The sequence below is a fragment of the Anabrus simplex genome, chromosome 11 (genome assembly GCF_040414725.1).
Source record: "Anabrus simplex isolate iqAnaSimp1 chromosome 11, ASM4041472v1, whole genome shotgun sequence".
NCBI lineage: Eukaryota > Metazoa > Arthropoda > Insecta > Orthoptera > Tettigoniidae > Anabrus > Anabrus simplex.
This window is the reverse complement of record NC_090275.1, coordinates 14,725,218-14,744,308: the sequence shown is the minus strand read 5'-3', so window position 1 is coordinate 14,744,308 and position 19,091 is coordinate 14,725,218. Positions and strand designations below refer to the sequence as shown.

The following is a 19,091-nucleotide window of genomic DNA, read 5'->3' as shown; positions in this document are numbered from 1 at the left end:
CATACCACTTAGTCGAACAGCTCGTCTCCTTTCTTCCAAGTCTTACCAAATCAACCTTTGCCACATTTTTGCAACGCTACTGTTTTGTCGGATATCACCCAAAACAAATCGAGCTGCTTTTCTTTGGATTTTTTTTCCCCAGTTCTTGAATCAAGTAATGCTGTGAGGGGTCCCATACACTCTAGTTGAGGTCTTAACAGAGACTTTTATGCCCATTCTTTTATTTTATTTCTTTCTAAATCTTTCTTGAATTCATGTATCCAGCACGTTGTTGATTTTTCTCACAAAGGTAGCTGAATATCTGTTTTGTCAATTTGTTATCATCGATTCTATAGATGTCCAAAAAACAGCAATCTCCTTTTTCTTTTCTTATAGTTTGTTATATTTTCAATGTTCTGGTATATTTCCTTGCCGACCCTGTGGTGTAGGGGTAGCGTGCCTGCCTCTTCCGGAGGACCCCGGTTCGATTCCCGGCCAGGTCAGAGATTTTTACCTCGATCTGAGGGCTGGTTCGAGTCCACTCAGCCTACGTGATTAGAATTGACGAGCTATCTGACGGTCAGATAGCGGCCTCGGTCTAGAAAACCAAGAATAACTGCCGAGAGGATTCGTCGTGCTGACCACATGACACCTTGTAATCTGCAGGCCTTCGGGCTGAGCAGCGGTCGCTTAGTAGATCAAGGCCCTTCATGGCTGTAGTGCCATCGGCTTAAGGTTAGGTATATTTCCTTATTACTTCTTATTGTCCATTGTTCTGTTGTTTTCATTGGTCCTAAAGTTTTTCCCATGATTCTTCATTCTGGTATTTCCATATTATCTAAACTATACTTCAAAACTAGACATTTACTTGCGAAAAGACATTTTGCTTTGACCACTGTATTGTAGTGTCTTAACTTAAAGATTTTTAGATAAGTATTTCTTGTAAAATTCTTAGTGATACCTTACGCTCTTTCCATCTTGTGTAACCTCTGTTCTACCATTTTCTTGAATTACTCGTATTTCTCCCAGGTAGTTGGATTTATTTACCATCTCTATTCGACCAATATGTGTGTTGTCATCAATTTTGGAGCGTCTTGCCCGACTCCATGGCTAAATGGTTCGCGTGCTGGCCATTGGTCACAGGAGTCCCGGGTTCGATTCCCGGCAAGGTCGAGAATATTAACCATCATTGTTTTATTCTGCTGGCACAGGGGCTGGGTGTATGCGTCGTCTTCATCATCATTTCATCCTCATCACGACGCGCAGGTCGCCCACGGGAGTCAATTCGATAAACCTACACCTGGCGAGCCGATCATGTCCTCGGACACTCCTGGCACTAAAAGCCATACGCCATTTCATTTTTTGGAGCGGATTTTAAATGTTTGTAGTAAATTTGTTTTTTTCTCTCAAACCTGTCTTGTAGGCTATTTCTTCCAAGAGATTGATTTGTATTGCTGCATCCGTGAGGCTCTCTGAATGTATATCAAAATCGTCTGCAACCTCTTTATTGTATTATATTGCTTTCACTACTGTTCATTAATTACCGTGTTCCAGTCCAGGCCCCATTGAATATGCTATTTTTAATCAGGTTACAATCTATATATATAAAATAACTTGTCCTGACTGACTGACTGATTGACTGATTCATCATCGCCGAGCCAAAACTACTGGACATAAAGAAATGAAATGCTCGCTAAGGGAGGATTTTTGGATATTCCGTCGCTAAGGGGGGTGAAAAGGGGGCGAATTTTTCAAATGTGGATATCTGTATCTCAAAAAATTAAAAGTTTACAGACGTAAATATTGGCATTTGGTACCTCCTTTAAAAATAAAGAAACATATTTTTTTTTCGAAAAATCCCATTAACGGGGGTGAAAAAAGGGGGAAAAGGGTTTGAACACCTTTTATGAGGAGACTTATATCTCAAAAACTGAAGATGTTACAGACATTAAAATTGTAATTTGAAATCTCCTTTCGAAATAAAGAAACACTTTTTTTGTATTTTTGGACAATAAGATGAATAGGGGTGAACATGAGTGACAAACGGGGTAATTTAAAAAAAGACTATATCTGCAAATTATCTCACCCACGTTACATATTACAGATTTGAAAACTGGTATTTGGAATTTCCCGTAAAAGTAAAGAAATATAAATATTTATTTCAGAAAATCCACATAAGGGGAACTGACAAAGGGGGTGAATTTTTAAATTTAGTGTATCTACAGTATATCTCAAAAACTTAACATGTTACAGTCATGAAAACTGGTATTTACAATCTCCTTTAAAAATAAGGAAACACGCATTCTTTGGTTTTCGGGAAAACACCTTAACGGGGGGGGGGGGTTGAAAAATTGAAAAAGTTGAATTATTTGTGTGAGAATGTATATATATATTCCAAAAAATCTAAAGATGTTACAAACGTGAAAACTGGTATTTGGAACCTCCTTTATAATAAAGAAACACGCATTTGGTGGGGGAATCAACTTGGTGGGGGGGGGTATGAAAACGGAGATGAATTCGTTTTTCAAGGATACATATATCACAAAGCTGAAGATGTTACAGTCGTTATAATTGGTATTTGGAAGCTCCTTTATAAATAAAGAAACAAGTTCTTTCGGTTTCCGGAAAATTCACCTAAGGGGGGAGCGTGAAAGAAAGTGAAAAAATTTAATTCTTTTTATGGGGAAACTTATATCTCAAAAACTTAATGTTACACATGTGAAAATTTGTATTTGGAATCATCTTAAAAATAAAGAAACTTAACAGGCTGGGGTGAAAAAGGAGTTTAATTCTTTTTACGAGGATACGCATATATCAAAACTGAAGATGTTAGAGGCATGAACATTTGTATTTGGAATCTTCTTTCAAAGTAAAGAAACACGTGTTCTTTTGTCTTCGAAAAATCCTCTTAAGAGGGGTGAATGAATTGAAAAATTAGTTGAATTCTTTGTGAGGTTACTTATATCTCAAAAACTAAAAATGTTACAGACGTGAAAATTAGTATTTGAAATCTCCTTTAAAAATGAAGGAACACGCATTTGTTTTTTGTTTTTCGGAAAATCGACGTAAGGGGTGTGGGGTTGAAAATAAGTAAATAAGGGGTTGAAATATGTTTATGAGGATACTTTATCAAAATAACTGAAGCTGTTACAGACGTGAAAGTTGGTAATTTGATTTTCCGTTCACAATAAAGAAACATGTTTTTTTTTCTTTTCGGAAAGTCCACTTAAGGCTGGAAAGGGGTGGAAAGAAGTGAAGAAGAAGTTGAATTATTCTTACGAGTATACATTTCTCAAAAACTGAAGATGTTAAAGACGTACAGGCATGAAAACTGGTATGTGGAATCTCCTTTAAAAATAATGAAACACGTATTTTTTGTTTTCGGAAAATCCAGTTAAGGGGCTGAAAGAAATTAGAAAAGCGGGTGAAATTTTAAAACGAATATATTATATGTCAAAAAAACTTGTTAGAGACAAGAAACTTGGTATTTGGAAAGTCCTTTAAAAATACAGGAACCTGTACCTTTTTGTTTTCGAAGAAGGCACTTAACAGGGGGTGAAAAGAAGTTAAAAACAGTTGAATTAATTTTTATGAGGATACTTATATCTTAAGAACAGAAGATGTTACAGACGTAAAAATTGGTATTTGGAATCCCCAGAAGCATGTATTTTTGTTTTTGGAAAATACACCTCGATGAGGGGTGAGTGTGGGGAAAGGACTGATCAAGGGGTTGAATTCTTTTTATGGGGATACTTATGTATATCTCGAAAACTGAAGATGTTACAGATGTGGGAATAGGTATATGGAATCTCCTTTAAAAATAAAGAAACATGTATTTATTTTTTCGACTAGCGAGAAGACTGTTTCTTACATGTTAAGTTAGTTGTATGTCGCATGGTCGTCTTAGCCCTAAAAGGTAATACCACAAACATGGTTTACAAAGAATTTCTGGGGTAAATGAAACTCAATTTTTGAGTGAGTTTTTATACTTTAGGAATTTTCAGATAATGTCTTAGTACAATGCCGAGGAACGATTACTTTGATCAAATTACGAAATCCACGCGAGCGAAGCCGCGGGTAATTGCTAGTTGTTAATATACATTTGAATGAACAGAATATTATGGATTACCAACAACTGTGTAGAGAGTATTCATTTACTGTCTGGTTCCATTGCTAAATGGTTAGCGTGCAGGCCTTTGGTCACAGGGGTCCCCGGTTCGATTCCAGGCAGGGTCGAGAATTTTAACCATAATCGGTTAATTTCGTTAGCATGGGGGCTGGGTTTATGTGTCGTCTTCATCATCATTTCATGCTCATCACAACGCGCAGGTCGCCTACGGGAGTCAAATTAAAAGACCTGCATCTGGCGAGCCGAACTTGTCCTCGGACACTCCCGGCACTAAAAGCCATTTCATTTTTTCTTCATTTATTGTAGTTGTTTATATTACAAAATACTAAAGATATTCCATACAACAAAATAAATTGTTCAAGCCTAAATGTGCGTCCACACCAAGATGTTTTCGTTAACTTTGTTAATAAACAATGCTCATCAACATTTTTCTGGATGTTATTAAACAAAATAGCGTGCCCATTAACTTTTCAAACATGTTGATCAACAAAATATTTTTAACTTTTGTGAATGAAACTTTTCATTAACTTTTCATATTTTTATTAAAATTTCGGTGCGCACATGGGTGAGGACGCAATTGTAGCACGCAAATTCGTAGCGCGGAATACTGTGATTTCTTATTTTTCCTAAAAATTGACTATCAAATCGCAAGCGAAAATTCTAATATACAGTATTTGTAATTATGTATGATATTCTTTTAGCTGTGTTCTAATGTAGTTTCTTCGCTCCTCGCTGATTAACCTAACCTTCCATAATCACTTGTATATCATCAAAATAATACTATCCTAACTAGCTTAAATGAAGTTTTCTTTATTTTGTGCCTTTACCAATCCCTTGATATTGTTGTATAAAGCTTCAAACACTTCAGGCATTATAACTGAAATTGCTTATTTTGACTCTCTAGACAAATAGGTACCGATATATAAATGAAATATCCTAGTCACCAGTTGCTTGGAATCTTAAAGTTATACTCATAAAAATAATAGTCTGCCATTAGTGGATCAATCAATCAATCAATACAATCAATCAATACTGATCTGCATTTAGGGCAGTCGCCCAGGTGGCAGATTCCCTATCTGTTGCTTTCCTAGTCTTTTCCGAAATGATTTCAAAGAAATTGGAAATTTATTGAACATCTCCCTTGGTAAGTTATTCCAATCCCTAACTCCCCTTCCTATAAATGAATATTTGCCCCAGTTTGTCCTCTTGAATTCCAACTTTATCTTCATATTGTGATCTTTCCTACTTTTATAGACGCCATTCAAACCTATTCGTCTACTAATGTCATTCCACGCCATCTCTCCGCTGACAGCTCGGAACATACCACTTAGTCGAGCAGCTCTTCTTCTTTCTCTCAATTCTTCCCAACCCAAACATTGCAACATTTTTGTAACGCTACTCTTTTGTCGGAAATCACCCAGAACAAATCGAGCTGCTTTTCTTTGGATTTTTTCCAGTTCTTGAATCAGGTAATCCTGGTGAGGGTCCCATACACTGGAACCATACTCTAGTTGGGGTCTTACCAGAGACTTATATGCACTCTCCTTTACATCCTTACTACAACCCCTAAACACCCTCATAACCATGTGCAGAGATCGGTACCCTTTATTTACAATCCCATTTATGTGATTACCCCAGTGAAGATCTTTCCTTATATTAACACCTAGATACTTACAATGATCCCCAAAAGGAACTTTCACCCCATCAACGCAGTAATTAAAACTGAGAGGACTTTTCCTATTTGTAAAACTCACAACCTGACTTTTAGCCCTATTTATCAACATACCATTGCCTGCTGTCCATCTCACAATATTTTCGAGGTCACGTTGCAGTTGCTCACAATCTTGTAACTTATTTATCACTCTATAGAGAATAACATCATCCGCAAAAAGCCTTACCTCCGATTCCACTCCTTTACTCATATCATTTATATATATAAGAAAATATAAAGGTCCGATAACACTGCCCTGAGGAACTCCCCTCTCAACTATTACAGGGTCAGACAAAGCTTCACTTACTCTAACTCTCTGAGATCTATTTTCTAGAAATATAGCAACCCATTCAGTCACTCTTTTGTCTAGTCCAATTGCACTCATTTTTGCCAGTAGTCTCCCATGATCCACCCTATCAAATGCTTTAGACATGTCAATTGCGATACAGTCCATTTGACCTCCAGAATCCAAGATATCTGCTATATCTTGCTGGAATCCTACAAGTTGAGCTTCAGTGGAATAACCTTTCCTAAAACCGAATTGCCTTCTATCGAACCAGTTATTAATTTCACAAACATGTCTAATATAATCAGAAAGAATGCCTTCCCAAAGCTTACATACAATGCATGTCAAACTTACTGGCCTGTAATTTTCAGCTTTATGTCTATCACCCTTTCCTTTATACACAGGGGCTACTATAGCAACTCTCCATTCATCTGGTATAGCTCCTTCGGCCAAACAATAATCAAATAAGTACTTCAGATATGGTACTATATCCCAACCCATTGTCTTTAGTATATCCCCAGAAATCTGATCAATTCCAGCCGCTTTTCTAGTTTTCAACTTTTGTATCTTATTGTAAATGTCATTGTTATCATACGTAAATTTTATTACTTCTTTGGCCTTAGTCTCTTCCTCTATCTCGACATTATCCTTGTAACCAACAATCTTTACATACTGCTGACTGAATACTTCTGCCTTTTGAAGATCCTCACATACACACTCCCCTTGTTCATTCTTTCCGGCTTTCCGATAATCTGTATTATTCCTTGCAATTTCAAGCCTAACTACTGTCAACAAGAACTGAAAGTCATGTGGAGGCATTGTCAAGAAAATGTTGAAAGTCTGCTGCATCATGAATTGAAAGTTCTGTCGTGAATGTTCTCTCCAAACTTAATTCTAAACGCTTTCCAATAATTTTCTTTGCCATATTTTGGATCTATTCTTCTTCCTTGCCCTATGCATCGCAACCTCACAAACAGCTTTTCTGGTGTGAACATAATGTTGAAGAAGTTTGTTAACAAAAGTTTGAACTATGTTGACAAATGTTTTCATTAACATTTTTTATTAACTTTGGTGTGGACTAGCCGTAATGCAACTAAAACTCTCACATATTTGCATAAACGATGACACGAGGAAAGGGATATTGACCTCAATATAATAGAAGGTGGAGAGAATGGAAGATCAGAAGAGAATGGTAGAAAAAATATGAAGAAGGAGCTAAGTTATATAAGAAATATCATGGTAGATGGAAGCATAACATACGAAAATATTTAGGTCGCTATTGAGACACAAGGTAATACAAATGTCTGAAATACGTATAGAGATGGACCTATGGATACGAGAAAGGCAGGCGTAGAGAATATGGAGGAGAATCTTCATTCTGATACAATGGAAAGAGACATGGAGGGGGAAGAAGAAAACTAAATAAAGGACTAGCAGTAACTTTAGGTCGACTACTTCCGTCCGAACTGAAACAGTTACTATATCTTTCAATGCACAGTTTAACAATAATGTATTTTTTTCTTGATCACCTAGCTTTCACAATTGAATGAAAACACAGTAACTTTCACATTAATAGCAAATTCGGTAATCTTCTTTTGGCGTAACAAACTAAATCTGCGTGATGATGCGTTATAGTGCCAGTGTCCCGTGACACAACGTCGGTCTGCATGTCGAGGAAAACCCTGCCACTAACGGAATAGCCCGTGTTCTGTCCATTTCTGACGGACTGGATTGCGCGACTGAGTCGTGTCTAAGAAACCCCGCGTGCCAGTCGCAACTTGGAAAAGGCACACCTTCAGAGTACAAATGGTGAAGTATTGATGGATACCCATGACTGATAGACATGCAGTAAGTCACAATGAAATTCATACATCAGCAAAATATTTCTTTGATCTTTTACCAACAAAGTATATAATTTGTATTCCAAGCTGATTTTAACTCTGTTGTAACCAATTCATAATTGTCTACTACAGTATTCAAAATTAACGTAAATATACTTCATCTGCAAAGGAAACGAAAAAGCTCTTCTCAAACATACAAAAAAGAAGAGATCACAGTGAAACTCATACACCCTGTGGTAGGTCCTTGAAGTTCGGAATTAGATCTACAACCTCAGTATTTTGTCGGATATCCCTTGGGTCGTCTAACATCTCTCAAACTGGCAGCCATGGATTGTACCAATTCTTTGCATTATGATGGACTTATTTCTTACCATTCTTCGCGTAAAGAAGTTTCAGACCATCTCTCTTGGAAATCTTATGTTTCCTTATTGCCACTTCTAAGTGATGCCATAAGTTCTCTGTAACATTTAAATCTGGTGACTGAGGAGATGTTTCCAGCACCTTTGGACAGTTATACAGGAGACACAATCTCACTATGTGAGTTTTGTGCTTGGAGTCGTTATCCTGACTTGTATTGGTCATGCTTTCCAAGATTTTGAGTACTAGCAGGCAAAGTGTTTTTCAGTATTTTCAAATACACATTTTTATCCATTATTCCGTCAATGAAAAGTCAACTTCCCTACCCAACTAACTGCCATACACTCCCAGCCATTAACACCTCCTCCATCGTATTTGATACCTGGGCGCATATTGCCAGGTTTTAACTCTTCATTCAGTTTTCTCCAGATAGTAACTTTCCCATTGATCCATGGAGGTTGAATTTGCTTCCATCTACAAATATTACCGTTTTCCAGAAGTCAAAATCTTTTCCCATTATATGTGTCATAATTTTATGTACAATATAACGTGCATATGTTGTTTTATTATGTCACTACTTGTTAGTTATCTTGTCCATAAATTAATACAAGTATCTCTGATTATTTGGTGTTATACTACTGCTCGAGGTCACAAAGAAACTCACACAGGCCTCGATGAACAGGTATAAACACTGTACGTATGACTGTCAAGTGTAATACGAAACGCAGGAGAAATTCAGTCTATCGTCAAGCGTTGCGTAGTGAAGACACGTTGTAGTTTAATAACGAGCCGTCAGAGAAGCCATTCTTTGAAAAAAGAGAGAGTTGATGATGTTTCATTATAAAACAGAAAGATCACTAAGAGAAATTGGCAAAACTGAGAACAGAAGTCATTTAACTGTGGAATGCGTTATAGATAGGTATAAAAGTACCAACTGGATTGAAAATAAGGACAAAGTAAGTCAGAAAAGAATCTTTAATTCCACGGATGAACGTTGGACGCTACGAGAGGTTAAGAAGAATCCAATGATTAGTGTTCCAAAACTTGATGTGATAGCTGAGGAACATACCGAGATGAAAGCCCATCCAGAAACAATTAGGTGCATTATCAGGAAAAGTAATTGGCATGGAAGAGTAAGTAGGAAACTGAACAGGAAGAAGAGAGCACGACGAAATAATGTTAATGTGGTATCTCGCATCACACGACGAGGAAGGGTGCTATAACAATTTAATTAATAGGCATCTGATGAGGCAAGTTCAAGAAATATTTCAGACTGAGTGTTAGTTTGGTTATATCCTGGAACTTATAAAAAGGGAAAACCCCGTGCGATTGGTACAAGAAGCTGAGACACCTGCACAAATTCTCAGGTACTTACACTTGAGCGAAACTGACTCCGGTCATGTCGATTCTCAACGGCGTTCCTGGGCATGATATTACTGCAAGAAATTCGGTCTTACAGAAACTTTTGTCAGAATAATTTGTGTAGTTGTAAATTTACATTCCTAAGATGATGTGTTCGAAATCCTGAAAAGCTGAAGACGCTTGTCCCTTGTTTCCCGTCTTCACAATCAAGCAAACGTTGGAGCTGTACCTAAATCAGTTCCAACCCTTTCTCATCCCAACGTCGCCGAAAACCATCAAGAAATACAATCTCTTTCGGATCCGCATCCACATATTCTTCACACGAACTACTGTGTGTTCTTGTTCCCAATAATTGTTCGTTAACATTATTTCCTAACTCCAGCTCCTTTGTGATGTTTCCGTCTATCCCAATAGCTCCGTAACCCAAGAACACTGGTTCAAAACCAGCAGATGTAGTCGGATTCTTTCATGGCGGAAAATAGTCCATTCGACACTCCACGGCGTATGATCTCGACTGTAGATCTGTAGTGATTCATTTGGTGTTTACCTGACAAAATTAATTAAATCTTAGCCGTTGAACATCCAACAGGTTTCTCTGTCATCTGGTAAACTAAAATGGAACTTCGAAATTGACACGCCAGAAGCTAAACGGCGTCAGATGGACATGTCCGTATGGCAGTTGCTGAGACCATACGATTATTACCGATAGGAGAAGGGACTAGAAAAAGCCGCAGTGGAATGTCGGATCTCAAAAGGAAACCACTTTTACCTTTGCGAAAATCAAATGATCATAAATATGTGTTCCAGTCATGGCCATCCATCAACGGCTGCTAATATACAGATGGCAATTAGCCATAAGATATAGCCTGCACGGTTGCTAGGTAACAATACTTTACGTCACAGCCTGCACGGTTGCTAGGTAACAATACTTTACATCATAGCCTGAACGGTTGCTAGGTAACAATACTTTACATCATAGCCTGCACGGTTGCTAGGTAACAATACTTTACATCATAGCCTGCACGGTTGCTAGGTAACAATACTTTACATCATAGCCTGCACGGTTGTTAGGTAACAATACTTTACATCACAGCGTGCACGGTTGCTAGGTAATACATCACAGCGTGCACGGTTGCTAGGTAACAATACTTTACATCACAGCCTGCACGCTTGCTAGGTAACAATACCTTACATCACAGCCTGCACGGTTGCTAGGTAACAATACCTTACATCACAGCCTGCACGGTTGCTAGGTAATACATCACAGCGTGCACGGTTGCTAGGTAACAATACTTTACATCACAGCCTGCACGGTTGCTAGGTAACAATACTTTACATCACAGCGTGCACGGTTGCTAGGTAAAACATCACAGCGTGCACGGTTGCTAGGTAACAATACTTTACATCACAGCCTGCACGGTTGCTAGGTAACAATACTTTACATCACAGCCTGCACGGTTGCTAGGTAACAATACTTTACACCACAGCGTGCACGGTTGCTAGGTAACAATACTTTACACCACAGCGTGCACGGTTGTTAGGTAACAGTACTTTACATCACAGCGTGCACGGTTGCTAGGTAACAGTACTTTACATCACAGCGTGCACGGTTGCTAGGTAACAATACTTTACACCACAGCGTGCACGGTTGTTAGGTAACAGTACTTTACATCACAGCGTGCACGGTTGCTAGGTAACAATACTTTACACCACAGCGTGCACGGTTGCTAGGTAACAATACTTTACACCACAGCGTGCACGGTTGCTAGGTAACAATACTTTACATCACAGCCTGCACGGTTGCTAGGTTACCCTTCCGTCACACATTTTGTGACTATGCCTTTGCTGGCGAGACCTAGTGTTTACACTGCACTATGACTTCTGGTATGGCCAAGAGCAATTTTGTTACTTTCACTGATCTGCCTCATGATGGCCGGATGAAGTTCTAACTGAATCACCATACACAAAAGATTTGATTACTTAAACAGAAAAACATGCTGTTTCTTACAAAAGAAAACCGGACCTCGAGCAGAGCAAGAGGAAACCTAAGAAGAACAAAAAATTAACAGACATTCTTCCGTAGAAGGAAGTGATTATGAGCGGAATTTTCTGTGGCCAGTTGTTTCATGAATCTACAGAATCGTGCAGCTATGAGCTTCCATTTGGGAAATAGTGGGCTCGAACCCCAACGTTGGCAGCCCTGTAGATGGTTTTCCGTGATTTCCCATTTTCAAACCAGACAAATGCAGGGGCTGTACCTTAATTAAAACCACGGTCGCTTCCTTCGCACTCCTAAAACTTTTCTATCACATCGTCGCCATAAGACCTATCTGTTTAACCGTGTCGGTGTGACGTAAAGCAAATTGTACAGAATCTACAGAAAGGTGGGTTTAATTTATAGAAGTGTAGAACGCCAAAGGTGGAATCGCTGCATTGTGGTTGGGAGGGGCATCGCCCTTATTTTTATAAATCAGTTTTGTCGTTTGTGTTCCAGTTTGGAAACTTTATTGAGATAAATGTGTCTTATAGCTGCGCGTCATCCGAAAATTTGTGTAACGTAACGCCACAAAATGTGTGACGGAAATGGCGTCATATTAGTCGTTACCGCAGGCCTTGGTCGCCAAAGATGCTGCGGCTACATGTTAAGTTCCTTTAGCGTAGAGTTGCATTTCTCCTTGATATAACATTGAGTTTCATTTAGTGAAAGACATATTCATCATCAGCTCTTCGCAAAGGGAAACGTCTCGTTTTCTTTTTGAGTATACTGGGTGATATCTGACAAGAGAGCAGCGTTACAAAAATGTTGCAAAGTTTGGGCTGGAAAGACTTAGGAGAAAGAAGATGAGCTGTTCGAGTAAGTGGTATGTTCCGACCTGTCAGTGGACAGATGAAGTGGAATGACATTAGTAAACGAATAAGTTTGAGTGGTGTCTTTAAAAGTAGGAAAGATCAAGATATGAAGATAGATCTCGAATTCAAGAGGACAAATAGGGGCAAATATTTGTTTATACCAAGGGGAGTTAGGGATTGGAATATCTTACCAAGAGAGATGTTCAAAAAATTTCTAAATTCTTTGCAATTATTTAAGAAAAGAGTAGGAAAACAGCAGATAGGAAATCTGCCACTTGGGCGACCCCCCCTATATGCAGGTCAGTAGTGATTGATCGATACTTTTACGGTCTAATATTGACAATATTTACAGTAAATGTAACGAATATATTATTATCAATAAGAATAATATTCCGAAATACTTTTTTTTGCGTCCTACCTCCCCTCCCCCTGCCCCGACCGAGTGAGTTGGTCGCGCGGTTTGGGCCACATATCTATCATCTCGCATTCGGGAGACAGAGGATTCGAACCCCACTGTCAGTAGCTCTGAAGATGGTTTTCCATGGTTTCCCATTTTCACATCAGGCAAATGATGGGGTTGTACCTTAATTAAGGCCACGTTCACTTCCTTCCCACTCCGAGCCCATCGTTGGTCGCCATAAGACCTATCTGCGTCGGTGGGACCTAATGCAAATTGTAAATTCCCCACCTCCCCTATTTCACAATTGTTCGCGCTCTTGCTTAATTTTTCTCACAGATATTATTATAGACATGGACAGAGGAAACAAGCGATACCTCGCGGTACGTCCTATTGCGGCCTGTCACCGAGTTATACCAATTTTACTGCCCGCGCCCAGTATTAATTAAATTTCAGCAATAAATGGTGTATGCGTGTGACGCTCACTATTTCGCTATCTGGCCTTAAAATAATTATAGTAGTAGTAGTAGTAGTAGTAGTAGTAGTAGTAGTAGTAGTAAGCAAGTTTTCATTCCTCCCCTGAAGGGGGAGGCGGGCCCCCTAAAAGGTAAAGCCTTCTCTCTGGCCAGGAGATTCAGGCGGGTTAAAGCTGAAGTGAGGAATTTAGGATTTGGGTAAGGGATGTATGGAAATAAGGAGAAAAAGGGGTTTGGCCTATTGGCTAATCGTATTTGCTCTTTTTTCCTTGTTTTATTCTGTATTTTTTTATTTTTTTAATCGTGTTATTGTTATTCAGAATTCGGGTATTTATAATTAAGTTTTATCAAGATGTTCCACATATGTACCTTTGTCTTTTCATGTCAATTATTTTATTTTTTGCTACCTTTTGCAGTTCTGAAATTATTAAACGAAGTCTGGTATACACTATTTTTTAACACACAGTTTTTAGCGAGGGATCCAGAACTGCAACGAAGCGAGACATGTAGTCTATCATACGCCGAAAAGTCTGCTGTAGCATTTCGCTGGCGGCCATTCGTCTCATCCCGGAAATCGATAACGACACCTCTGAGCCATTTCCCCGAACTAGCTAGATGTATCATAGCAACCAGCCCACTCCGTCCAGCATGGACGGTTCCATCTTTGGTGGCCATGGAAACCACCGGGTCCAGTTCTCTCCTCCCTACTGATCTGAATCAAACGAGGAATAAATTCGACCCACTTCCGTACAAAACTCCAAAGTCGTTTATATGTGCATCATTAAGAAAGTTTCACGTTCACAGTTACAAGAGCTCCAGATTTATAAACGAAATCATCAATCTAAACTGTATTTGTTTTCTTTGTGCATAAGAAGCGCCTCATTTTACCATCTTTCGAGGCTCTCCTGTCACTTATTCTTCATGCAGACGAACTCCTCTTCCGTCTTCAGATATGCTATTAACGATCTCGATATAAATGCAACTTAAATTGAAGCAGATAACTTTAGAGTTTGCTCGGGTGCGCCGCAAGTTTCAAACATATGTCCACTAATATTAGCATTGTTCGTAATTGAATCTAAAATGTTATTTACTTCTGCTTAAATGTTATATAAATAAGTTACATGTATTTTAGATTGCATTGAACTGCAATGTGGTTTATATTCACCCTGACAGAATGGAGTAAATACAACAAGTTATTTTTCAATGTAAGTAAACGAACATACGTGGATTCTGAATGAACAGGAAGACTTAAGATTAGTTTTGACTTTGGCATTAGTGATGACGACCACTCGTAAAGATATTAGCCCCTTTAAACAACAAGCAATATCATTATCATCATCATCATCATTAAGCACAATTACATTTATTCAAGGTAGGAAGGTTTGAAATCAAGGCATGTCGTATTAATATTAACATTAGTGTAAGGTTAATTTGCTCAAGTATGTACAACGATTATCACAAATGGAACGGGCGCACACTGCTAACGGCATCATCAATACAGTGCCCGCTCCACAGTATTCGGCGGATCACTTTGTTATGACTCATAGGACATTGGATTGGGACTGCCTGTCTCATTCCTACGAGACTAAAGAGAGGCATAGTTTTATCCTTTAACCATATTTTTCTTCGATTCTCTTTCCTTTTCCTCTGAATATTCTATTTCTCCTGTGTTCATAGAGACATTCTGGTTCAATTACCGTGTTGTAGTGCCTGATTTTAGTTTTGATGGAGAGACTCTTCTTATTACACACAGTCAAAAATTAGGCGAACATGTTTTTGAACGTATGCCATACTCCACAAAACAGGTATACCCAGGTATATTACCAACTAAATCTTTATTCTTTACCGTTGAAGTTTACAAAAGAACATCGACGGATTTGCGTTCATTTTCAGAACACAAACGAAAATGTCCAAATAGGAGCGAAAACAAAGTGATAACAGTCCTTCAGAGTAGATTTTTATCACAGATGGAGAGATTCAGTATGGTGTATGTCCTCCACGAGCATTTATCACAGCTTGGCAACTACGTAGCATGCTCCATACAAGCTGACGGAGGTCACGTTGCAGTATCAGGTCCCATTCTTCAATGAGAACCCGATCGAGGTCTTGGAGAGTCTGTGGTGGAACAGAAAGCCCACGAACACTTCTGCCAAGCCGATCCCACACATGCTCGATGGGATTAAGGTCGGAACTCACTGCTGGCCATTCCATCTCTTGAATGTCCAGTTCTCGCAAGACAGCTCCGGTGATGCGCGCTACATGAGCCCTGACATTGTCGTGCATGAGTAAGAATTTAGGGCCAACACCATATGCAGCAACCAACACATACTGTAGCAGCATCTGCTCGATGTACCCCGCAGTGGTAAGATTACCACGGACGTCGACAACATCCGTAGGGCCATCACTACTGATGTCACCTCAAACCATCACAGAACCTTGTCCGAATCGATCGCCTTCCTGGACAACATTTGGCATGTACTGCTCACCACGGCGTCTCCATACACGTTGACGTCCATCACGCTGTGTCAGGGGAAATCTGGACTCGTCTGTGAACAACACAGGTCTCCATTGGCGAAGCTGCCAGTTGACGTGGGTACGGGCAAACAGAAGGCGAGCTGCGCGATGCGTTAAACGGGGCACTCGAACAGGACGTCTGGGTCGTAAGGACACTTCTCTTAACCTGTTCCTTACTGTCTGGTCAGACACTGTGACTCCAGTGACCCTCCTGAAGTCTTGTTGCAGTTCTCTGGCAGTTGCTGAACGGCGCCGCAACGCACAGATGGTCAGATGTCGGTCATCCTGCGGGGTTATCATGCGTCCAACCCTTCTTGTGAACTGACCTGTCTCATTGTAGCGATTCCATAAGCGTTGAATAACTGACGGAGAGACACTGAGATCCACAGCAACACGACGAAAAGTCCATCCTTCCTGGATCAAAGTTACGACCCTTGCAACTTGAACCTCGTTAAGTCTCATGGGACGTGCTGGTTTGCATACGTGCTCAAATGACCGTAGTAGTCTGTGTACCTACAACGACACACGGACGCACCGCTATTCACTTTGTTTTGAGGGATCACCTGACATTTTAATGCATGGCTACGACTACAGATTGAGTATAACTTCAATTTGACATACCCTGAGTAGCTAAGGTCTCAAGGTATGCTGTACGACCACTGGAACCCCATCTACCAAATTAACGTTCACATACCATACGTTACAAAACATGCTCCCTTAATTTTTTTAACTGTATAGTTAGTAAACTTGTTCCAATTTCCTTGCTCTTCATTTATTTGCTACTTTGAGTCAGCCATTCCCGAACTATGTCCGCGGACCCCTGGGGCCCTCGACGATAAATCCAAGGGGTCCGTAATAATAATAATAATGTAAATTGTTAGTACTTAAAGGGCGAATTTTTACTGTACACACATAATTCATAAACCATTATAATAAATTGAGTAACTATGTCTTCACCGTTGTATAACTTAGATATAGTATATGTAACTTTTAAGTTGGCCGATAGATGGTACAAGTTAGCAGCGGAAAAAGAAGGAATACTACAAGTTAGTGTAAGTGATGTAATTGTGTGACACTTGGAATATTGCTAGTATCCACACTCAGACCATATTATCCGCCTCTGGTTGAGAAAATATCGTGGATAAGAAATGCCTTTCTTTGCAACTGAACATGAACTGTCCTTAATTGATGAAGATCAACTATCCGAAGTATCTTGACTGAGAGAAAGTGAAAAATAAATTAAAGTATGATATGGCTGGAGTGTGAGCCTCCGTGGCTCAGGCGGCAGCGCGTCGGCCTCTCACCGCTGGATACCGTGGTTCAAATCCCGGTCACTCCATGTGAGATTTGTGCTGGACAAAGCGGAGGTGGGACAGGTTTTTCTCCGGGTATTCTGGGTTTTCCTGTCATCATTCATTCCAGCAACACTCTCCATTCTCATTTCATAGCATCTATCAGTCATGAATAAATCACTTTGGGAGTGGCGACCCCATCGTACTAATAGTCTATATATGATTCATTCATTACATCCCTGACTCGGTCAATGACTGGAAAACAGGTTGTCGGTTTTCATTTTCATGGCTGGAATATCAGATGGAGTGGCATGTTCAGCTTCAGGAAGTTCCATGAATGTATCAGAACTCCACGTCTCTGATAGACTTTCGTGCCATGATACACTAGAATTTCTAGAAAGGAAATACTGCTTTTAATACCTTTCATGACAACATACCAGTGTTAGTGTCCCTTTTCTGCTCTCACACAAATGAAAACGAAGTACAGAAACAGAGCTGATGTAGAGGCTGATCTTCGGTTCGAGGTCTTTGGAAATCAGCACGATCCGTCCCATTGATCCAACAATCGCAACAAGTGAATTTTATCAAGTAAGGTTCCAGATCCAGAGTATTGTAGTTATTAGCCAAGTGTCACATCGTTGTATAATTTCTGTGCATGTATAAAGTATCTTCACGTAAATTAAGTTAAATTTATTTTCAAAGAAAGTAAATATTAATTCTAAACTTTACGAATAAAATCCAACATGGTATTATTACAAAATTCTGTTCTTTGTTGACTGAATGCAGTGTTGTGTCCTTGGTCATGCATGCGATATGCTCAGGGGCCTCCGAGACAAAAAGTTTGGGAAACCCTAGTGTAGACCATTAATTTGAATTACTTCCCCCAAGTATTAAACTTTTCTACCCTGTTCAGTTTTCCATATTCTGTTAAACTGTAGGTGAATTTCCAGCGTTACCTTGTCCAACTTTCTCTGCAATTTCTTTAAAAATGTTCACTTGGATAAGTGCTGTTTGTAAATTCTCAGGAAGTATTGCAATAATGTCAGCAAAAGCTAAGCAATGTATACCTACCCCTTTAAATTTCGACCCTAGCCTTATCTCATGGTGGATTCCTCTTTCTTTCAGCTTATTATTATTATTAATTAAATACTATAATTCTCAGTTACCCTTCATTCGTCCGCGTGTCTTTCTGGGCTCTACAGCGATGGCCTTGCTTTTCGTACAGAGCGAAATCATCTACGCACAGTGGTTCTTCAAATAAGCAGCAACAATAGCTGTATCTGCACAATTTCATTCATGTTCCATCTGTTTTTGTTCATTCAAGAGGACGATCCCGACAGTGTAACAGTGGGAAGCACGTTTTATTGGCCACCCAGCGTACTAATCAATAAAAGCGCCCCTGAGCTATTTCCCAGAACTTGTTAGGTGTATCATAGCAACCAGCCCACCATCGCATCGCGGGGGATGGTTCTGCTGTATCTTGGTGACCATGGAAACCATCCCGCTTGTCTGGCCAGCCATTCAACGCCCTATCGATCGATAATAAACGAGGAGGAAGTTCGACCCATATTTCCTCTTCTCAGCCACCAAGTTCGTGTCGCGCGTAGAGGTGTACACTCGATAATTCGTGAATGTTAATATTTGCCTTTTCGCGTATTATCGAAAACCGCCAACTAACCCCATTTTTATTTCTTTCACGTAAAAGGTACTGTCACAGGTTTCACCGAGCGATTGGCTGCGCGCTTAGAGTCGCGTAACTGTCAGCTTGCATTCAGGAGATAGTGCGTTCGAACTCCGCTGTCGGCAGCCCTGAAGATGGTTTTCCGTGGTTTCCCGTTTTCATACCAGGCGCATGCTGGCTGGGGCTTTACCCTAACTATGGCCACGGCCGCTTCCT

The 19,091-nt window shown here is 39.7% G+C and overlaps 1 protein-coding gene across 3 annotated transcripts in view; it reads left to right on the top strand.

Moving 5' to 3' along the window:
* stnA (stoned A) overlaps nt 1-19,091 on the top strand; it is a 135,386-nt gene that overhangs the window by 100,636 nt on the left and 15,659 nt on the right. The gene's annotated exons all lie outside the window — the stretch shown is intronic.